Source organism: Ailuropoda melanoleuca, chromosome 5, assembly GCF_002007445.2.
Source record: "Ailuropoda melanoleuca isolate Jingjing chromosome 5, ASM200744v2, whole genome shotgun sequence".
NCBI lineage: Eukaryota > Metazoa > Chordata > Mammalia > Carnivora > Ursidae > Ailuropoda > Ailuropoda melanoleuca.
In genome coordinates, this window is record NC_048222.1 from 65245251 (window position 1) to 65269408 (window position 24158).

General features: G+C 39.5%; 1 long non-coding RNA gene across 3 annotated transcripts; it reads right to left on the minus strand.

Annotated features, from left to right (window-relative positions):
* Positions 1 to 1294: 1294 nt before the first annotated feature.
* Positions 1295 to 23298, minus strand: LOC117802382. 3 transcript variants are annotated; one of them, XR_004625715.1, is made up of 4 exons: positions 23122 to 23298; positions 17066 to 17126; positions 10873 to 11008; positions 1295 to 1430 (listed from the first exon to the last, which is right to left on the minus strand). It is a non-coding gene; the product is annotated as an uncharacterized LOC117802382 (long non-coding RNA). The 3 variants fall into 3 exon arrangements; XR_004625714.1 differs by lacking the exon at positions 10873 to 11008 and having other exon boundaries at positions 1298 to 1430; positions 23122 to 23285; XR_004625713.1 differs by lacking the exons at positions 1295 to 1430; positions 10873 to 11008 and adding an exon at positions 13396 to 13583 and having other exon boundaries at positions 23122 to 23284.
* Between the last annotated feature and the right edge of the window lie 860 nt (positions 23299 to 24158).

Sequence of the window (24158 nt, forward strand, 5' to 3'; positions counted from 1 at the left end):
ATAGGGGAAAGCCAATGTAGAGGTACTGGGGCCAACCAGTGGTTTGCTTTGAAGCTTACCAGGGACACTAGGGAAATTTGCCAGGACGTGGATTGTGTTTGAAGAGTCAGATCAAAGAAAGAAATATGGAGTGTCAGAGCCTGGCATCTCCTGGGTTTGGATGTCCAAAGTGCAATGTCCAAAGCAATTTTCTTTCCTTGTCCATGTTGCATTTTGTGTCACTCTTCTCTTCCAAAAAGTCCTTGAAGTGAAAAGGCATATGTTTGGTGTGGACAAAGATGTAAACTATCATCACATTTAAAAAATGGAATTGTCAAGTAGCCTTGGATTTAGATTTCATTTGGGGATTCACTGATCCCTGGAGAGGTTTAAATCCCTGGTTAGTGAAGTATTTCATGTCCTTCATCCTTTCTAAGGATATTCTCTAAGTTCATTTAACTTCTAATTATTTTTTCCCTTAATTTTCCAGAGTTCCCAAAGGAATAATTTTCTGTAACTCTACACTTCTTGGAAGCAATGAGGGAAAGGTCAAAAGGACTCTGGTGAGAATGGGCATGAGAAATAGACTGATACCCAGTGGCCAAGACTTCGGACCTACTAAGATGTTACACTTTTCAGGATAATAAGGGGAGTCGTGGCAAGCCTGTGATCTTCTGAAAGTATCAAGTGGACGCATGGAGTGCTCCCAATGGCAGTATTTCATGGAGAACGTAATTGACATTTGTGCTCCAAGCTCCAAACCTAGGAAGTCGCTGGAGTGTGATAAGAGAGATAGAAAAAAGTCTGTGCCTCGATCATCGATGATCTTCTGCCCTTCTCACAGACCCCAGCCCCACAAGGGAGCAGAGCCACTTCATCTTGTGTTCCACTGCAGTATCTTCTCTGCTACCGCTCTTCAAAGATTCTGAGAATCTTCTGAGTCTGGTAAAAAAAGGTGGATGCTACATATGTTTCTGATTTTGATTCTCATAACATTCCCTAAGATTTCCGAAAGGCCAACACCTTGAAAAAGCATGTTAAATGGCATAGTGTTTGGTTTCTCGAATGTTTTAAATGCTGCATACAACTTTGGTTGGTCCTGGGTATGCATATAGCATTGAATTAGAAATCAATGCAGTGTTCCTTTTCTGCTTTATTTTCTGCAAGAAGATTTAGGAGTAGACAAATATGTCTGTGGAGCTGGGGTGACTTTCCAAAAGGGAACATAGAGCCAAGGTTTTCTTTCTTCTTAAGCACCAGGGCAAAGCTTGGTCTCACACAGATAAGTTGTGACAAGTCCATTTCTGGCTGTGTAGTTGGATCCCAGAATATTATTTCCTCTTGTATTTCATGATTCTGTCACTCCAGGATTGGAGTCACTCACTCTATTACCATCTTAGATTTCAGTTTCCATAATGGGACCATCTGAATTCAGCATTAATTTTTTTTCCCTGGGAAGAAAACACCAAATCGTTTAATTAACCCCTTGAGTCATCAATTCATCAATAGGCCAGGCTCTGTACTTTGGGATAGTTCAACAAATAGTTTTACCACTGACCACAGAGTTGGATAGAATAATCCCTTTCTGTAGCGAGAACAGGGGATGATCCAAGTCAGGGCATATGGGGAATGATTTCTCTTGCCATCTGCATTTTGCATAGGATCATGTAACCACCAGACCAGTAGGCCCTCTCATTCACCCTGTCAGCTCCAAATAGAGCAGACTTCACCAAAAAAAATGTGTAGCTAAATCCAAACAGAGAAATGGTTTATGCTCTTCTCTTCACATCCTTGGATCTTAGGCATTAAAATACTTCTTTTCCTCCTAAGATCTTTTACTTTACAATTTTTAAAAACTCACAGTGTGTCAGCATAACCTTCTTATATTTTTGTTATTGTTGTTTTATTTTGCTTTTATTATTGTTTAAGAATTAATTGAACAAAAATCTTTCTCTCCGCCCAGTTTGAATTCCTTTTTTTGTTAAGCTGAGGTTGTTACCCTTTTCACTAGGGTTCATTTAAATTAATCCTCAAAGGTTTGGAACGAAACGAACTAACATATATTTGTTAAAGATCATGTCTATATACAAATCTGTTTGACTATTTTAACTAAATATATGAAACATAGTAAATGGAATGAAAATTTGGGACTCTTGTACCAACCAGTTATTTGGGGATGTATATCTAATTAAATGATTTGCGTGAAACTTGTACTTTTCTGTTCGGAATTTGTGTCCCATAGATGAATGAACAAACTGTAAGACTAAGACGGAAATCCAACTGAGAATAATTACAGGTTTTGTTTTTTTTTTAAGTGACTGAAAACCATGGAATTGTGAGAATTTTTTGTTGTACTCCGTTCTTCTCATTTGTGTGTGTGTGTTTCTGTATGCCTAACCCATTACTTTAATGGATATTCTATTCATTAATATTCCATTTGTTGCTAATTGATTCCTTTGACATTCCTTCTCATTTTGTGACAATGCTGACTCCACTGGTGGTGGCTGACATTATGGGAAGAATAAATTATGCGTATAGTTTTTCGACTGTACCTTCATGCATTTTCTTGTGCCAAAGTATGGAAGAGTGATAGAAACCACAGTGAGGAGGGAAGATTCGTGGAAAGTTTTTGCCTGCTGCTGCGTCTGCAGAATGTCACACAGGTGGCCTTTCTGACCAGGGGTTTTAACATTCTGACACTGCAGAATGAGCACTGTCTCAGAAATCCCAGAACAGCATCTTTGTTACTTGCTGTTCCCTTGGGAGGTTCTAGAAGATAGGAGAGGAGACCATGCTGATTCGGAAAGGAAAAAGGCCCGTCTTTGTATCAACACCTAAGGGATCAATCTGTCGTCTATCCCCTGTAATCTCAGAGGGCTGAAGCAACCATGTGTTTAATAACATCGAGGACTTTGTGACTTACAGAAGTCAGAGCCAAGTCTGGAATCAATGTGCATCCATCCTTTCCTGGAATATAAGACTCTTGGGAGGAGGATTTGTGCTTCATCACTTTTGAATCTTACAGGGTGCTTAATAGTGAAATAATGGCCCTACTTGTACCTTCGGCAACTAATAATGACTGAGTTTCCACTATGAACTAAGCAATATACCTAGCACTTCATAAACATTACCTTATTTAATCTTGATTATAATTCTACAGTGTTATTATGAGTATTCTCACCTTAATGACAAGAGAATTTACTCTTAAAGTTTATATAACTTGTCCAAGGTCACACAGCTGGTATAGAAGGTTGAATAGTGGTCCTCAGAAGACATGTCCAAGTCTAATCCCCAGTACTTGTGAATGTAACCTTATTTAGAAATAGAGTCTTTGCAGATGTCATTAAAGTAAGGATCTTGAGATGACATTATCATGGATTTAGGGTGGGCCCTAAATCCAATGATAGGTCTCCTTATGAAGAAAGGAGAGGAAGATTTGTGACACACACAGAGATGGCCCTACGAAGATAGAGGCAGAGATTGGAGTGACACATCCACAGAACAAGTGACATCAAAGATTTGCTGGCCACCACCAGAAGCTAGGAGAAAGGCAAGGAATGGATTTCCCCTCAGCCTCCAGAAGCAACCAACCTGGCCAGCACCTTGATTTCTGGCCTTCAGAGCTGTGAGAAAATAATTTATGTTGTTTTAAGCCACACAGTTTGTGGTCATGTGTTATAGCAACCCTAGGAAACTAATACAGCTAGTAAGTGATGGGAACAGCATCGAAAACCAAGCAGCAAAGCCTGTGTTTTGAGTCCTTTTCTTTATACATCCACCGTATTGACTAGGCCAATGCTGTGTGTCTAATAAATGTTGCTGGGTTTAAACTTATTTGAAAAAAGCAGATGGTTGAATTTTGGTTCTTCTCATTTCCTTGGAAAAATGTTAGTGAAGGAAAGCATTTGGAGTAAGAACAGCTGTATTTTTTGGTGGTAGCTATTTGGAACACTGTGAGCATGTTCCTGTAAGATTTTCCTTTTGATTGCATAAATAGCAAACAATTATAATCACAGAGATTTAGCATTTCAGATTAATTGATCAGACATTTGTTTAAAACCTCCTGAAGTGATAAAGGCAGTCCCCAGACTGAAAACTTCCCAAAACATCTTCCAAGAGCACCCCCTTAGTTGTTTTCTTATTTTTACTTCTGTGGAGATGATTATGTTAGTTTATTTGTTTTATTATTTTTTTTAAGATTTTATTTATTTACTTAAGAGAGAGAGAGAGAGACAGAGCACAAGCAGGGTGAGGGGCAGAGGGAGAGGGAGAAGCAGACTCCCTGCTGATCAGGGAGCCCGATGCAGGGCTTGATCCCAGGGCTCTGGGATCATAACCTGAGCCGAAGGCAGACACTTAACTGACTGAGCCACTCAGGCGCCCCGATTATGTTAGTTTATGAGCATCTCATTTTAATGAGCCTTGCAGTTTGCTCTGCAGAAGTAAAAAATGGTGGAGCAAGTTAATGGCAAAGAGGGCATGGAGGGAAAGAGGGAGGACAGGATTGCAGGTATTACACACAACAAGACGGCAAGTGCAAGAGGAGAAAGAATTACCAGGAAATGGCTGATGGAAAAGTATGACGTTTTGCTCGTGGTATAGGTTTGAATAAAATAATGGACTTAAACCTTTCTGCCATAAATGATTTCTCTGAAAGAGAGGATTTTAAAGGACTTAGACCAGAGGTATGGATTGCTCTCCTTCTCAATTTACATTAGATTTTGGTTTTGGTAAGAATCATTCTTTCCTATGCCCTTTGTCAACACCATCCAGGGCTGCAATGGTCAAGCAGAAAGGTCACCCCGCAAGTCTCTGACCCTTGAGAGTGCTGGCAGCACCTCGCCCCAGTGAAGACTCAAATCTCATTCTGCTGGAACCAATGGCTTTTTCAGTGTAGCACTGAAATGGCAGAACATTTGTATGACATTTTCCCCCAAAGTATTTGTGTCCTTTTTGTAAATTTATTCTTTATTGAAACTCCATAAGCTTGGCATTATTATCCCTATTTTTCAAATGAGGAATTGAAGTCTGGGGATGTTAAATGGCCTGCCCCAGACCACATGGCTCTCAAAGAATCCTGGGGTCTCTGGGGATATTTCTTGATCTGTTTCTAAGTGGAGGAGTGGTTGGGAGTTGTGGGCCTTTGCTTCACCAACCCGTAGGCTGTTCCAGGCCAAGTGTAAGTCCGGTGCCATTGCTGAGAATGAGCTGTAGAAATGCTTTAAGAGTTGGATGCTACAGTAGACTAAAAGCACAGGAAAGGAAAATGGATTAAATATCCATTTCATTCCAGGAGAGTTATATGCGTCTAGTTATAGAAAACGCCCTGGAGCTGCCAAGGTTTCGTTTTTGGTTTTTTTTTTTTTTTTTTTTTCTCCTCATCTCCTTGGGGGAAGATAAACCAGAGAATTTTTAAAAATACTGTTGACATTGTTAAATTCTAAACCTCCCTCTGCTCCTACCAGGAACTTTCCAAGAGCTAAATAGAAGCAATTTAGGCATAGTACCTAAGACAAAGTAAATCCACTAATACACAGTTGTCTGTTTTCCCAGGTGTTGAAGTGCGTATTTCCAGCAACTAAATTAAAATCAAAGATTGCCAGCAGCTATTTCTAACCCACCGCGTCTTGGTGCTTGAATTTAAGAAGGACGTAGTTAAAAAAACTATAAGAATATTTTTCAGTCTTGAAAAGAAACACCTCTTCAGAGACATAGGTAAAATACTTCATTCCATTTTAATCACCTTACTCTTTGTCTTTACTATTTTAGTAACATTTTCTTCAATTAAAAAAAATAATCATCTTAAATCTACATAAAATTCTTTGGCCTTTATAAACACATAAAAACTTGGGAAGGAAAACAAAAATTACTTGTAACTCCGCCATTCAATTATGAAAACTGGTAGCATTTTGGGATATAGGCCTCCAGTTAGTCACGTGTTTGTGTGTGCATATGCATACACGTGTGTGCGTGTATGTGTGATTTTACAAAATCAAAACTGTATTATTTTAAAATATGCTTTTGCACTTAGCTATGTATTATGAACATCTTTTTCTCATCACTATTATTCTGTGGCCTCATTTTAAGTGGTTTTATAATATTTTCTTTAATCTTTTTATTGTTTTATATTTTTGAAAGTATAAATAACATGCTATCGTGCTAATAACATGAATCTCAGAAAAGGTCTGCAATTTTCTTAGAGGAATTTATGATTGAAAGAGTATGGACACATTTAAGGCTTTGGATACATTTTGTCATTTTATCCTCCTAGAAAGTAGGAAATATTTACTCCTTTTACCAGCAGTGGATTAAAGCTCCCATTTCCTTGTACACTAACTGGCACACTTTGTTTCAATAATTGCCAATGTGGTAGGCAAAATACAGCATTTTGTTACTTAAATTTAAATCTATTATTAATAAAGGTAAGAATTCATCTGTTATTCAGTCATGTTTTTCTTTTCTGAATTGTCTATTATATTATTTATTATATTTTTGAACATATTTTTAGGTCTTTATTTTTGTTGTTTTTATTGCTGATTTCTAAGTGCTGTGTAATTGAAGAAAATCACTTTTCCTGCCATGAATTCCTTTTACATTACTAGTGGTGTGTGAGTGAATTCTCCATTTTTAATTTTTAAATTATGTTTTAATTTTAATTAAGTTTTTAATTTTGTTGATGGCATTTTTGACATTAAGAAATTTGCTTTTGAGGTAGTCAAATATATCGGTCTTGTCTTTTATTGGTGTTATCCTTAAAATATTTACTTATTCATGACTTCTATGCCCCAAGGTCAGAAAAATGTTGATATTTTTTTCTACCAGATTTTTAAAGTGGTGCTATTGTTCATATTTAGTTCTTGAGTACATCTGGAATTTAACTTGGTATCTTTTTATGATGGAAGAAGTTAATGCTTTTCTATATATTTAGCCTAGCACCCAAATAATTCATTATTCTTCTGATGATTTGACATGAGACCCTTTCATATGCCATGTTTTATATGCACTTGTGTTTGTTTCTGAACTTTGTATTTTGTTCTAATTATTGTTTATTCTTAGTCTTCTATCACACTGTCTTGTTTTATAATATGGTTTAATAAAGTGAATGGATTCTCTCTGCTTGTTGCCATTTCCATCTTTACTATTTAAAACATTTTTCTTGGATACTTTGATAGCTCACTCTCCCAGGTATATTTTAGAATAATCTTGTCAAATCAAATATTAAAAAAAATAAATGTCCTATTGGTATTTTGATTAAAATTGCAGTTGAATTTAATGTGTTAATTTTGGGTGATCTGACAACTTTTCAGTATTTAGTCTTAACTCAGGCTCTTTATTTGTGAAGTGACTTCATCCTCTTCAGACACTTTCTGAGGTTGTATCAGATATTTCTAATTAATTCTCCACAGGGCGTAGATGTCACGTGTTCTATATGCACCCCTCAATTTGCCTTAGAGGCTGCCTAGACATCAGCACACCTAAGCAGTGGTGTAGCCACTTTGCAAAGGCTAAGTATTTAACCTGGGCTTATATCATATGCACGCACGCACGCACTCACGCACGCACGCATGCACGCACCCACCAGCCTACGCACCCACCAGCCTGCGCGCCCACGCTACTTCACTCTCGAGCGGCGGATTTGAAGTTGATTAAGCAAGGTGGAGGAGGAGGAAGAGGACATTTGATCACAGGACAGAAAAAGTGATGGTTTTTAAAATCTCTTCTTTAGTTGGTGGAGAGATAAATTACCATTGAGTAGGAGGCAAATTTCCCAGAACCATGAATAATATTATTTAGATCATAAAGACTACTAGGGATGACAAAGGCTGTTGCGGAACTGAGCTGGTGTCTCAGGGTAAGCAGCGTTCTGCTCTCAAAGATAGGAGTGGGGAATGAGCTGAGCCTGATCACTCAGGTGCTCCCGGGCTTCTTCCTTGGCCACTTTCCTCTCTGTCTTTGCCTTTTCTCAACTCTGTGCTTCTGTGTGTAGTTGGTAGGGCAATGAAGCTGGCTGCACTGTAATTAATGATTTTGACTATAAATAATCTACTTGTTAACCTTACTCCTAATCACGGATTCATCCAGTAAGATAATTGTTTAAGGGGCGCTTGGGAATGGGGGTTGCATAAAACACTTAGACATTGAAATAAGTTATTTCACTTGTCTATGTTGGTCTTTGCTTTTCTGTCTCTTTACACACACACACACACACACACACACACACACACACACACACACACACACAGTACTATGGGTTCCCCTGGCTATTTTATGAACTAAGTTTTGGGACAATGATTTTTATCTTCAACTATTATTTAGAAAACAAATATTAATTTCTTCTATTTAGTGGAAGCTGTAAATACATTTCTTAAAGAAGATTTATTTATTTTATTTTGAGGGGGAGGGGCAGAGGAAGAGGGAGGGAGAATCTCAAGCATGTGCAGACTCCAACCTGGGCCTTGATCTTATGACCCTGAGATCATGATCTGAGCCAAAATCAAGAGTCCAAACCCTAACCACGGAGCCACCCAGGAATCCCTGAAGCTGTAGATACATTCTTAAGTAATTTTAAGATTTCTTCCCTCAGTCTATCCCTCTTGCCATCTGAAGCCTCAGGTTTTTGTGGTCCCCTCATTTCCTTCTTCCCTGGCACTGAATTGCCCTCTAACAGGAATATTCAGAACACCACTTTATGTATTTTCTACCCTAAGTCCTTCACTCCTGACTGATATGCCTGAATGAAAGGTGCAACTGTTGATCCCCTGGCCTTTGAAGGAGGAAGGGACCTTTGTCCTTCTGACAATTGCAAATGCTTTAACAACAAAAAAAAAACCACTCCCAGACAGGTAACAAAGTGGAACATGCTCTTTATGTATTCTCTGGGACTTCAGAAAAAGATAAGAAAATGAGCCTAGTTTAGAGGATAACCAATTTCTCCCTGCAGGAGAAGCTATAGAAAGCAGTACTGCATTTTCAGTGCTAGCAGTGTCCTGGCAGGTGCTTAAAAAAGAGGAGGAAATGGGAGGGAGATAAGAGGAAGGAAAGTGGTTGTGAATCTTACAGCTGGCATGGGAGGGAGATAAGAGGAAGGAAAGTGGTTGTGAATCTTACAGCTGGCATCTCCTGCATCCCAATCACCTTTTGTTGTGGTACAACTCTCCTCAGAATCCCAGGATATTTAAAGAACCCTCTTCTAGGGACTGTTACATCTGGACACAGCCGACTCAGTATCACCTGGTTATATGCCTTGTCTTCTTCAGAAAATAGCCTGTGCTGGCAGGTAAAAGGGATCCCATGTCTCTTGTGACTTCTCCACAGGGACTTGTCCAGGGCCACCTGTTAAAGGTACTTGAGTAATTCAAAACAGTGCCTAATATCAGGGCTTTTCCTGAATGGTCTCAAGAACTGACTCCTTCCTTGCTTTTCTCTCCTCCATTATCCTAGAAAATTGGAGGGGGTGGGCAGGACTGGGAAATAGAGTCCTGTTTTTTTACCTGGTAATAGTCTTAAAATTGCCTCACCACTGCCAAATTAGCCATCTGGTCACTTTTACTTTGAGGATAGGCTCATTGAAGGTTAAGAGTTGAATTAAAACCATGTAAAGACTGTTTTTGTTCCGAAAACAATTATTAAGAAAAATAATGTATTTTGTCTCTAGGGAGGATGCATCTAAGATTTTGTGTTCTGGTCTGATACTATATTTTAGACTCACCCTTCACCATTAGGATGATAATTATAAGGCCAGAGAGCACACAGATAAGGATAACATGTGTCATGAACCTATTTCATGTAAAATTTTGTTCTAATTTTCCCTTTTAGGAATGCAAACAAATTATTTGAGAAAAATTCTAGGAAAGTAAGAATCCTGGGGATGTGAGTGAGGAGGAGGTGGTGGCAGGGTGGTCTCTGCTCCTTTTTCCACTCTAGGTTTTGCGTAGCCCTACATTTTTGGTGTTTGTGATATGACACAGCACTCAAGTATTGTTTGTGGTGTGTTTATCTTCCAGGTGCTGTTTCTTGTAGTTGGATTGGAGTGTGATTTTTGAAGAGTTGATTTTGGGGCAACAGTCTGTTCCATACTTGTAGGAGGAATTCATTATGGAAAATGTAGGGGGTAGGAAGCTTTTCTCTGTCATAGCCAAAAGACTAGAATAAAGCAAGCATCTCTAAATTGTTGGCCTTTCGGTTGGAGCCTTGCTTTTGGTTTTCTGAAGTGTACATAACAGAATCCCTGTTTGATTTCCTGAGCTATGGGCAACTCTCAAAGTCGGGTCTTTCTATTTTTGATCTTTGCAATGTCCCCGTTACAGCATGAAAACCAAGTGAGGTCAGAAGACATGACAAATGTTTCCCTGGAAAATTCTAGATGTGAAATCAAAAGAGAGGTGCTAGACGAGAGTTTTAGTAATTTTTTAGTCTTCTTGAACAAAACATAACTTAGATATCAGAGCCAACCTAATTTGGTACAAACCAAGTTTTACTTCTGTCTGTCCTATTTTATCTGGGACACTCAGAAGCATTTGTGAATTTCTGCTGGAGAAAAGGAAACATAGGTATGGAATTAACTAACTATAAGAAAAGGAAGGATAGATAGGAGCAAAATAGAAGGACAGAAAATATGTTGCAGAGAGTGTAGAGAGGGAAGAACAATTCATTCTAATTGTGGGGAATAAGGGAGATCTCCAGAAAGGAGGTGGTATTTGAGTGAAACTTAAAACATTTCAATACACTGAGAATTGGAGGATGGGGGACTTTTCAAACTGAGGCCACAGCTGTAGCAGCTGGTGTAGACACCAGCACAGAAGCATGCCTAGACTTCCTGCTGTAGAATGCTCATTCCCCAAAGGCATGAACTACGAGTAGAATGACTCCATGTGTGCTCACATCAGACCTTACCTAGCAGCAGAATTTGCTTATGTACAGCAAGTCAGCTTCATAAGTGCAAAATCAGGTGCAGATCACTATCTCAGGATGACACCTTGGAGTCCTCACACATCTCAAGATGTGGGCATTGACCAAAAATGAACAGGGCCTTGGAGGGGAAAAAAGCTTTGATCAGTCTTTATGCTGTCACATAAATGGATTTTTCAGATTACTTGGAATCTTAGTAGATTGCTTTTCTTTTATTCTCAGTATAATTCATGAGGCTTGAAAAAAAAAATTCTTAGAATTTATTCCATATGGAAAGAAACACCCTTTTGTGATTAATAGTGACCATGACTTATCACTGCTCTGAATTTTCAGCACTGGGGATGCAACCTTTTGTGCTTGTTAATATTTCACTTCAAGCAGGTTAAGCATAGACCTAGATTAGACAGAGTTACTCTGGAGTATGGGTGGGTTTTAACAGCATCTCTTACTTTTTGGTTCTGTAATAGAAAAACCAGGAGACATTTTACCAGCAAATGAGAAATCTACTTTATAGTGTCCAGATGTCATTCTTCTTTTACATGGATCCATGTGAGCAATATTTTTGCCTTTTTTTTTTTTTATTATTCATGATCTGGCTGTTACCTTTGTGGAGCACAATATCCTTCCTAAAGGCCTTCGAAGAATAGCAGATGAACCAGGGGGAAGAGAAGGAGGATTGAGAAGTTTGAGAAGTTTTCGATTAACCACTTAACTAAGTCACATGTGAGTAGTGAATTCTGGGTCTTTGAGAAATATTGAACGCTGAAGCAAAGAAGCAAGTTGGAGGATTATGGAAAATGTGTGCTCACACATGCGGATGCAAAGAAGTGACACTTAACCTGCCCCAGGTGATGCCCAAAAGCTGAGAAGGAAAAGTTCAGCTGAAAGGGAAGTGAAAATGTATACATGTCTACCTCTTTGGGTTCTATTTTTCTCTAGAGGCCAGTGGCTACAGGAAGATCTTAACTATCTCATGTAGTAAGGGATGGGATCTTTGCATTAACTGAAGCTCCCATATCTACTGATGGACCGGTTCTGAAAGAGTTGAAATAATCCAGATATATTTGTCACAATGACAAAGCTGTCCCTAATGAATCTTTGGTGATTCAAAAGCAGTTTAGGCTGATGGCAGTGGTATCATTACATTACATTGCCATAGAATCATCATTAAGAACATTAAGATGGTTATATTTTTTAAATGAACACATACTTTTTGAAGGAGATTCAGTTTTATTGACACAAGATGTAAGGACAACTTGAATTCAGTAAATGCCTGCTTGATATAAAATTTAAGGATACCAGCCATCTTTCAATTTGCTTGAATGAATGTCCACCACTGCTTAGAGCCTAGGAGAGGAAGTATTATCTCACTGACTAAGAGATGAAAGAAATTTAAAATAGTTTTCCAAGTAGTATGCAACAAAGTGAATAAAAAAAAAAGCGTCTGTATTTTTATTGATTCAGAGAATTAACTACAAAAATGGATTATCTCTAAAAACATCTGGTATTAAATTTGTGTAGCACCGTAGAGAGTACAAAACATTGTTATTTATATTTGTTGATTGATTTTTATGTCAAGTCTTTGTGCTCCATTTCATAGAAAAGGCGTGGGGAGATTGATTAATCATGGATCCCAAACTAAGCAACTAATAAATGGCCAGGATGGGACTTGAAACAGATATTCTTACTGCAGGCGCCATCCTCTTTCTACCAAACCGGATGCCTTGACTTGAGTCTTCATTTCTTCAAAGCTTTTGAGCAGAGATTTGCAAATTTTCAAAAGACCTTTTCCAGTAGGCAAGATCTTGAGGCAAGCTCATGGACTCATGAGGCAAACATCCTCTGTTTCCTGTTTCAGCTCTGGTTTTGGTTTTGAATCTTCTCCTTATTCTCCTCTTTTACCTCCTGTTCTTCCTTCTCTTCATCTTCTTCCACTTCCATCACCATCATCATCATCATCACATTGTCAAACTCAGCTTGCAAATGGGGCAGAGGGTGTGGTGATGGGGATGTAATCATTCTATGCTACCCCCCTCTTTGTTTATTTGAGTTAAAATTTATCTGGTTATCGACCAAAGAAAGGGGAAAATATTCTTCCCTTTATTATTTCTCTCTCTCTCAATAATCCTTCTCTCCTTTCTTTTTCCCTTCACTTTATCCTTTATGTCTTCCACACTTTATCAGCTCTCCCCCAAAAATCTAACCACAGAAATTCCAAAGCAGCTGTTTTCTGGGACAGAACAACCATCTGCCTGCCTGCTTGGGCACCACCCTTACATACCAGAGATGGACAGGCTGTTCTCATCTCTCTCTGCCTCAGAATCTAGTTAACCACCTTCACGGGCTTCGTTCCACAGGCCACACATCAGCTTGTGGCTTCGGTAATATGTAAAGATGTATTTGTTAAATTTCAGTCCAGGAGCAGAAACCAGTGTATTTTGCCCATGGTGGCAGTAAATTCAGCTCACGCCTCCCTACACACATAGACACAAATCACTCTCAGCTGTATCAACAAACAGAACTTTAATTTAAAATCCAACCTCTGAGATCATAGTTTCTCTACTTTAGGAAGTCTTCTCCTAAACCAGGCCATATCAAGCCAAAAGTAGCAGTGTGGGGACCTCTGTGGATATGGAAATGCATTCTTCCTCAGATGTGGGATTGCCCTCTAGTCCATTCTAAACATCACCAAGGATCTAGGTAGAAAGATAGACTTAGTTTAGTTTAGGGAGTGGAAGTTCCAGTCTTCCAGAGAGTCGAACGTAAGTTAAAAGTGGCCACAACAAGAACAGCAACAAAAGATGCTTCAGTTTAATTTGGTATTTACGTAAGTCGCCATCTGTGGCCGTGTAGTCATTGGTCAGTCTCAGGGACAGGCAGATTCATGATCTCTGAGGCTGTGGAGTGAAGGTGTTGGTGCTCCAATTGGATCCCACTTCAGTGCTGAGGTACTCATTATTTCAGAGGCTGGAAGTGTTGATTCTTCTCCAGGAGTTGCCCCTGGCCACCAGTGCTGCCTTCCCAAGGCCATGCACCCTCGCCAGGGACCAGCCCACATCCAATGGTTGGTCCAGGTGCTCCAAGGCAGGAAGACTCCAGAGGGCATTCCTGCACCAGAGTTCCCTGTAGAATTAGCGAGGGCTTCTGCTGTGCGTGAATCATAGCCTCTGTCTTGGTCTCTTCCTAAAAGCAGTCCCCAAAGACAACTTGCATACAGTTTCACAGCCTCAGAGTCCATTCCCTGGGGAACCCAACCTACCACAGATTCTTTTGAAACATTGAACTATGTCAGGACTTGACAGAGTAAAAAGCCCCTGGATCTCTGCCATAGTTATTCCCTCATATTCCAGGGAATAAAACAAAACATTTTTATAATGAATTCTTAGAACTTCCTTTGCTAGGAAAGAGACTGCAACTACCTTCATGTCCCATCAACCCATGTAGATGAGATGCGAACTGATCCATCAGGTACAGCAGCTGTATGTGTCACTTCCCTCTGGTTGTTACCAGTTCCTTCATGGGGGACATTTTGATCAACAGATTTCTCAAGAAGTCAGAAGGTGCTCCCTCATTAATAGCTATAAAATGATAATTATAGAATATAAAAGGGATGTTTACTGTTGTTACATAGCCTAAAAGTCATTTTCTCAGCTAAACCTATGATGACTCCAGGTATGTGATATCAAAAGCATAATCACTTAAGAAAATTCTTCGGGATAAAAACTGAACATTGATAAAATGTTATCCCTGAATTACCTTTTTTGTTGTTGTTTCTGAGAATTATGGAAGGACACTATAATAATAGCATTTACTGAAAAATTATTATCCTTCAGTAGCTATGCTGAGCACTTTATATGTTGTTAAAAAATGATTAGAGAAGACGATGCAAGTGATACAAACATACTTTGACACTTCATGAAGTGGACAGTCTCCTTTTGGAGAACAGCAGAAGGGTGTGGAAAGCAGGAAGCTTTTATGGGATAAAGAAAAAGAACAAGGAAGAGACACACAGAAAATATCTCATTGGCTGGGGCCATGTAGGCAATTTTGAGGTGAGAAGGCTCAGAGTTGGCTTGGTGTTTGGAGATTGACTATCTGGATACACTGCGTTTCTGGTCAAGCAGAACATTTAGAGGGACAGGACAGTAAGTTTTGGTTTGCTAATGTGGCACTACAGGCAGGAGCAGCTCCATCTTGGGCCTAGGAAGTCATTTCAGCAGTCCCCACTTTTGATTATCTTCTTGATCATTCTTCTTCTTCTTTTTTTTTTTTTAAAGATTTTATTTATTTACTTGACAGAGATAGAGACAGCCAGCGAGAGAGGGAACAGAAGCAGGGGGAGTGGGAGAGGAAGAAGCAGGCTCATAGCACAGGAGCCTGATGTGGGGCTTGATCCCAGAACGCTGGGACCATGCCCTGAGCCGAAGGCAAATGCTTAACCACTGTGCCACCCAGGCGCCCCTTGATCATTTTTCTTGACCAAGAGGTTTGATTAAAAATGTGGGTCTTCATGAGCACATTATACTAAGCAAGTGTTTTGATGATTGAGCCATAGGAGGGTGCAAGCGGGGGGAGGCCCAGGTCTTTTAGGTTTCCGGGCTTAGAGCTGTTGCAATTGTAAAGCCACTAATTTGGTGGATTTTTGTTTATAGTCTTGTGGTCTCTTTAGAGTGGAAAGGCAATTCAGATAGAGGGTTAGTCGCATGAGTACTCAAGTAAAGGAGCATAGGGGGCAGTAGTAGGAGTCATTGTCAGTCTTACAGAGTTGTTTGTTTTGGTAACCCCTTGTGTCTTTAATTTTTCATTAGTGTTTTGCAATGAATCTTCCAGTGAAGCTATTTTGGAATCTTGAAGCCATTTGGAGTCTTCTGCTTTCCGATTAAAATAGGTATCCCATTCTGTTTGTTTGCTTTGAGAACCCTTACTTTGAAGTGTACTTCTTAGGTGAATGCTTCGTCTAATTGGAATTCTCTTCTCTTTTTTTTTTTTTAAAGATTTTATTTATTTATTTGACAGAGATAGAGACAGCCAGCGAGAGAGGGAACACAAGCAGGGAGTGGGAGAGGAAGAAGCAGGCTCATAGCAGAAGAGCCTGATGTGGGGCTCGATCCCATAATGCCAGGATCACACCCTGGGCCGAAGGCAGATGCTTAACCGCTGTGCCACCCAGGCGCCCCTGGAATTCTCTTCTTAATGGCCATTGTAAATCCTAGGTTGTCTTAGTAAGATTTTGCCTTTTTTTTTTTTTTTTTAACTAGCTAAAGCTTCTGGGGCCACAGTTCTTCCGAGATCAGATGAGATTGGGTGCGTTCAGGGTGGTATGGCCGTAGACTGGGGCCACAGTTCTTAGACATAAAATAAGCAGGTGTGCTAGAAGGTGGAGTACTCAAGTCTTTGAAACTGGAAGACCCCATTTCTTTAGTTAAGCCTGGGGTCACGTGGAATCAAATTAATAAGTAAGAGGAATGTGCCACTGAGTTGGGGATTTTGTGGTGTTTTACAGTATACCTCGATGCATGGAAATTTTCTGGAGTTTGGCAGGTGACCTAGTGTCATTCTAACCCATTCTATGACCAACTTATCCTAACACAGGAATCTTAGAATTAGGTGGCAAGAGTGCTCTAACAGCTCTCAAGTGTATGACCTGTGCCCGTTGGTTTTATGGCTTCGGCTTTTGAGATGCCCATAGGCAGTAGATTGATAATATTTCTTTCATAAGATTTCTTTATATTGGCAGATGCCCTGATGGCTTTTAATAGTCTGACTTGTACCTACTTGGATTTTGATTCTGTTGGGCAAAACAGTCTGAATTTCATGTCCTAATTTATTCCCCCAAGTCCTCCAGTGGTTTATGCTGTGGGTTTACCATGAGGTTTTGTGGGTCCCCTAATGGCTGCCACCCATTGTGGACTCCCAGTATGATTATCTCGGGACCTTTATGCAATCCCAGAACTTGTCTGGGAAATTTAACAAACCCTGGCATTACTTTGGGACTTCAGGACTTTCTGGGAACCCACACACACTCTCTATGTGTGTGTACATATATTATAAATAAAATTTGTTTGGATCAGAGAGCTACATGAAAGGGAGTGGAGCTCAAATCCAAGAGTGCCTTACCCATGGCTCTTGGTAAGGACTAGAGGAACAGTGAAGTCCAAAGGTTCAGTGGGCATCTTACCTGTGCACCTCCTCCTGTAGGCTATTAGTCAGCTTTGGATCTCATTCCTTGTCACCAAAAACTGTTAAAAAAAGGGTTAAAGAAGACAGTTTGGGTGATACAAATAAATTTTAACGCTTCATGAAGCAGATGGTCTCCTTTCAGAGACCTGCTTCATGGGGTGAAAGGCAGGAAGCTTTTTTAGGATAGAGAATAAAGAACAAAGAACAGACAAATAGAGAATATCTGATTGGTTGAGAAGGCCCCAGAAATGGCTTCCTGTTTGGAGATTGGCTGGCTGGACATTCTGCATTTCTGGTCAAGCAGAGTATTTATAGGGATGCAAAAGGTCCCCAAGTTTTCGGTTGCTAAGGTGGCACCCTGTAAAGAAGCAGCTCCATCTTGGACCTGGAAAGTTGTTTCAGCAATATATATGTATCAGCAAGTATCATATTTGCAGTGTCCTTATGAAATTATTGCCATTCCCATTTTGCAAATCAGGGAATCAGAGAGAGGCTGAGTCACTTGCACGGGTTCACATAGTTAGAAGACAGAGCTAGAATTTGAACTTAGATATATCAGACTTTAAGACCATATTCTTTTTTGTGCTTGATTATCCCCACCCCCGTCATTGATAATTCTTTCATTTTAAAGTGAAATGTTTTTTGTCCAGTACACCAAAACTCTCTAACATTGCTTTTTAAAGATGAGTGTTGAGAAATATGCCTGGATTAGAGACCGGTTTTAGCAATAGAAGGATGTAAGTAAGTAGATACTCTCATGCACTCAGATTTCCTGCATTGTTTTTGTCAATATCTTACCCAGAGCCTTGAATTTGCTCTGAAACCGTAGGAATTATGACTATTTCACCATAAATGTGACTACCTTCTTGCTGTTGCTTCTGTCCTTGTTTCTGAGTCCTTAGAGAATCAGCAATCGAAGGTTGGCTCAGTTCTTAAACAGCGCTTCAAGTGAATTCCGGGTAATTGATTGGTTTCTTAATTATATGAATACTTGCGGTTTTCAAATCCATTTAAGTTACAATGAAGCACCCATGCACTCATTCTCCTGTTTCCATACCTGACTAGACATAAGAGGTTTACAACAGTTTTTAGCTAAGCTTGGGAGGCAAATGGTGGGCAAAACCTCTTCTAAGTTCCATGGGTGTTACCCACAAACTTGATTCTTATTTCTTATTAAGAATATTTAGTCTGTTGATTTGAAATTTGGGGGTTTCAGATTCATGACTTCCAAGTCCTATGTCTTTTTTTTAATTTTAATGTTTTTTTATTATATTATGTTAGTCACCATACAGTACATCCCCGGATTCCGATGTAAAGTTCGATGCTTCATTAGTTGCGTGTAACACCCAGTGCACCATGCAATACGTGCCCTCCTTACTACCCATCACCAGTCTATCCCATTCCCCCACCCCCTCCCCTCTGAAGCCCTCAGTTTGTTTCTCAGAGTCCATAGTCTCTCATGCTTCATTCCCCCTTCTGATTACCCCCCCTTTCTTTATCCCTTTCTTCCCCTACTGATCTTCCTAGTTCTTATGTTCCATAGATGAGAGAAATCCTATGATAATTGTCTTTCTCTGCTTGCCAAGTCCTATGTCTTACACTAAAATTGTGTTATCAACTAGGCAGCTAGATTAGCAGAGTATGGAGTCTTACTTTGTTCTTATGTTCAAGCAGACACCTGCTAACATGTTAGCTTTTGGTGGATTGATCATAAATGTAGTCATTCTTCTCTGGTTGGAAAGTCCCTATATTTCAGAATTTGGGGATGACCACAGCTTAGAGATGAAAAGCATATCCAAGGCTGGCTGCTGAGAACTGTGGTATCATCTCTGTACCTTCCTTCTTTAGTAGCTTTGAGGGGAAATCACTGTACTGAAATAGAGCAAGAAAGGAATAATATCCTTTAAAATTTTTTGTTTGGTATTTTTATTGTGGTGTATGTGATTACATCAAGTAAGTGTAATTATAGTAAAATGTACAAATCTTAAATTTTGAAAATTTATACACTGAGTTAAGATATAGAACATTTCCATCACTCTAGAGAATTCTCTTATGCTCCTTCCCAGTCAATCCCTAACCTCCAGAAAGTCATCCTCTGTTTTGATTTATCCCCCAAATTAGCTTTGTCTATTTGCTTGTTCTTGAAATTCATATAAATGGAATCGTATAGTATGGATTCTTTTGTGTCTGGCTTCCCCTGACTCCCTCAACACATTGTCTTCAAGATTCATCCCTGTTCTTACATGCGTCAATAGTTTATTCCTTTGTTCAGTCATTCTGTTGTATAAATATACTACAGTTTATTTATCTATTTTCCTATTGGTGGATATCATGTTTTTAGTTTTGGACTTTTATGGATAAAGGTACAATGAACATTCTTGTACAATGTACTTTGTGGACATATGTTTTCATTTCTTTTGGGTGAACACAAGGAGAAGAATTCAGGACTGTAAGTAATATTTGGCATTTTAGGCTTTCTAATTTTAACTATTCTAGTGGGCGTGTAGCATATCTCATTGTGGTTTTACTTTGCATTTCCTTGATGACTAATGATGTTGAGCATTTTTATACCTTTTTTTGTGAAATGTCTGTTCAAGTTTTTGCCCATATTTATTGCGTTACTTTTTTTTTAAATTACGCAATTATAGGAATTTTTTATATAGCCTGGAATCATATACTTTGTGTCTTCTCTTGGCCCTTTATCTTCATCTTTTTTGCTTTATTCTGCAGTAGTTGCTCTAGGGACTATGATGTACATACCAAACTGACTATAGTATATCTTGAATTAATACAATACCTCTGTATGTATAATGTAAGATGGTTATACCAATATAATTTCATTTGCCCTCCCTGTCTTTTTTCAGTTGCTGTTATCTAATTTGGTGTAACATGTTACAGATGCCAAAAGACAATGTTTTTATTTTTATTTTTTATTTATTTAGTTAGTTTTTGAAAATATTCTATTTATTTATTTGAGAGGGAAAGAGAGCATGAGCATGAGCAGGGGCAGAGGGAGAGGGAAAAGCAGACTCCCCACTGAGCAGGGAGCCCAACTCGGGCTCCATCCCAGGACCCTGGGATCATGACCTGAGTCAAAAGCAGACGCTTAACTGAATGAGCCACCCGGGTGCCCCAAGACAGTGTTTTTAATTTTACTTTAAACAAATGTCTTTCAAAAAAATTAGGAAAAAAACAGTATTTTATATTTACCATTCATTTACCATTTCAGGTACTTTCCAAACCTTTCTGTAGAACCAAATTACCCATTTTCAAACTGGTATCAGTCTACTTGGTCCTGAAGAACTTGGTTTAGCATTTCTCCCAAGTATAGCTCCCCTGGCAGTGGATTCTCTTAGCTTTAGTTTACATGAAAATGTCTTTATTTCATCTTTTTTTGGAAGGATAGTATTACTGGATCTATGTAATTCTAAGTTGATAAGCCCCCCCCTTTTTTTTGAAGCAGAATTACATTGTTTTCTTTGAAAAGTCAGTCATCGTTTTTCTTGTTGTACCTCAATATACTGTTCTAAGGATATTCTCTTTCTTGTTGTTTTTCACAATTTGTTACTATATGCCCATAATATACGGCCAATTTTCCTTCAAGTATTTTTTTCTTGCTCCAATCTTCTTCTTTGGAGACTCTCCTTATGTACATGTTTGATTGCGTGATACTGTCCCATAGGTCAGTAGCGCTCTCTTTAGTTTCTTCATTTTTTCTTTTGCTTTATTTTGGATAATTTCTTCATGTGCTAAATCCAACATCAGGACCCACTCAGAGACGATTTCTGTTAACTGATATATTTCCTGAATATAGGTCATACCATCTTATTTCTTTGCCTATCTCATACTATTTTGTTGAAAACCAGTAATTTTAGAAAATATAGTAAAACCCTAGGTTCTGATAGTTTTTTTCCCCCTGGAAGTTGTTGCTTTTTGTTTTTGCTGCTTTGTTGTTTTAGTAACTTGCCTGGAGTTAATCAGCAGAACCTGTCTTCTCCACGATGTCAGGCAGTTTTTCTCTTCTTCTCTTTTTTTATTCTTAGTTTCATTTTATTAGCCTGGCTTCCTAGGTGTTGCAGAGTGGTCAACCAATGATTAGTCAGAGGTTGTGCTCAAATACCTCGCGCAGAGCTTCCGCCCTCTGCTGATGGATCTGTGTGTCTGTCAGGAGCATGTTCAAAGTCAGGCAGTGTTTTAAGTCTGCCCTGTATTTTAGTTTGTAAGGGCCCTCTTGGGTCTCCCCTGTGTGTGTACTCAGCATCCCACTCAGCTGGGGGACTTATCCAGGCCCTCTGTCATGCTCTCATTATCGAGGCCCTCTATCATGCTCTCATTTAAGTGTCTGGTTAGTCTGCTACTCACCCCAACTGTGGCTGCATTCTCAGGCTAAAAGAACTGAGGGGGGTTCTCCACTTATTCTGTACCTGTCTTGCTACTTTTACAGACAGTCCCAGTAGGCACAAGTGAACCTCTCTAGCAGGAAAACTCTGGTTTTCTGGTCAGCCCTGCTCTGGTAAAACAACGAAGCTGTCAGAGCTGGAGGAATGGTAGGAGCAGCCCCAGGCAAGAAGCCTACTGAGCTCCATTCGTTGTACCCAAAATTTGTCAATTTTTTTTTAAGTAAATACTTCTTAGTTGTTTGCCTTTGCTTAGTTTCCAAAGCCCTGAAATGGCTTTTTGACAATTTTATCCCATGTTATAGTTGTTCCTGGGGGAAACTTTTTGATGACTTATTTATTTTATCATACTCAGAAGTCTTGCCCTGACAGATATATTTTGACAAAGAAAAGGAGAGGCGGAAGACAAAGGCCTTAGCAGGCGGAAGCTACCGGGAACAGTATTCCCTACGATTTATGAACCTGTAGCCAAACCACCAGGGTGTTGGTTCAAGGAGCTGTAGCAATTAAATGCCCCTGAATAGAGTTATTTTTAACCAAATGACTCAAAGGTGAAATGTGTTTGATGATATACATAATTATTGTGTCATGGAAATTATATACCATGCTAAAGAATTCACAGCAAAATATATAATTACCAAAAAAAATGCATATTTATTAACACCTTATCTAGCCTAGAAACTCTTGAGGTTTTGCTTGTCATGAGATTGATTATAGATCCTAGAAGGCTATCAGTATCAGCATTTCCCCTTGATACTTCATGTTGTGATCGCTGACATCCTCCTAATTCATTCATGTTAAACAGTAAGTGTTCTGTCCCTTGTTCCCTCATTTCTGTATGATATTAGGGACATAGAGAAGTTCTTCCCTTCACCTCTGCTCCAACCTTCTTACACCTTTTGCAGGACCTCATATTCCCTTAACTAAGAGCAGAGCCCTTTCCCTCAGTAAGTGAGGAAAGGTAGGTAACACTAAGGGGTGATCACTTTTCAACCCATTTCCAGGTGTTTGGAGCACAGCCTTCCCAACTTGTATGAAGAAAGGAGCTTGTGGGAAACCTGAAGTTTCTGGCCCTGAAGAGAGAGAAGAGAGAAGGCATGCTCCCAGGCATCAGGAAGCTGGGGCTCTTTAGTGGGAGGCTTCTTCCTTACATCATCGCGCTCACCTTTCTCTGGGCTCTGGCAAACAGGGTTGCTGCCCCGTGCCTCTAGGCCTATGTGGAAATCCCGGCCCTAGGGCATCTGAGGAGAGCACCTGAGCCCTGAGGGCCTGTGGGGAGGGGGCAGGGTGCCAACCACCCCCAAATATATCCTCCTGTGCATTGAGCAGAAGTTGAGTTGTCTAAAGACTTTATTGTTTTTCACTAAACTTCTGCTAGGTCTCCTGTAACCTTTTTTTCGGGACTCAAGAACTGTACTCATCCAGCTTCACCTTTTGTTATTTGTGTGTTTTGTCTCCATCAGATTTCAGGTTGGGGCCCGGTGATATTTCTTTTTCTACTATTTATCTTTTCTGTCCCTCCTTCCCTATATATTTGCAGGCCCAGCTAGCATGAACTCATCAGACCAATTTTAATGGTTGCTCCAAATAGAATACAAAATATTCTGGAAATACTTGAATGCAGAGTTTCTCAGTCGTACCTGTTCATTAGACTTACCGGAGGAGTTTTTAAAACACGTGGTTCGCAGGCTGCGCTAGAGGCCAGTGAAATCAGACTCGAGTGATGGGATCCAGGTGGCTTGTGTTAAGAAACAAAGCTCGGAGAAAAGTACTATAGTCCTGCCTTACCCGGCTTTTGCGATCTGTGGTTTCGCTTTAGCAGTTTCAGTAACCTGCGGCCAGTGGCAGATGATCCTCCTGACCAATCACCGAATGATCAGCAGCCAGTAGTGGCCTGACGCTGCGTCACAGCGCCTACGTCATTCACCTCTCCTGCTCTAGTCACGTAGCCGTTTTGTCATCTCACACGGTCAGAAGAAGAAAAAGGGTAAGTAAAATAAGGTATTTTGAGACAGACAGCACATGCATGTAACTTTTATTACAGAATATTCTTATGATTGTTCTGTTTATTGTTAGTTATTGTTGCTAATCTCTTAGTGTGCCTGATTTATAGATTTCACTTTATCCTGGGTATATATGCATAGGTGAAACATAGTATATTACAGGGTTCACTACTATCTGTGGTTTCAGGCATCCACTGGGGGTCTTGGAATGTATACGCCTGGGATCAGAGGGGTCTACTGTACCTTTATGTAGTACACTAATATTTGCCTTCACTTTTTTATCTTAAACCAACATTTACCACATCCTTGAGGGACATATTGTCATATGAGTTGGCAGAAATTATAGCAATGCAGAAACTTAATCATTTCATGATTTTATTACAATGTCAATACTTCTGAGGTCGTGTTGGCAAAATGCCCCTCAGTGTTCTTTATTCAGTAGCCACTTTGGTGGCTGACAGCCTAAGAGACTTACCTCATGAGAGCAAATAAGAAAAAAAAACCCAAAACCTGTAGATATGAAACATGTCAGATTTCAAAGACTGCTGGCCCATTGTGTAAAATGCAGTGACACATTTGTACAAATATTTACCTTCACCTTTCTCTCCTGGAGTCTTTGTTCTCATTTAAACATCGAATGGCCATTGACTTCTTTTCAAAGGGAAAAAGGAAAGTGGTAAATCTTTCACTA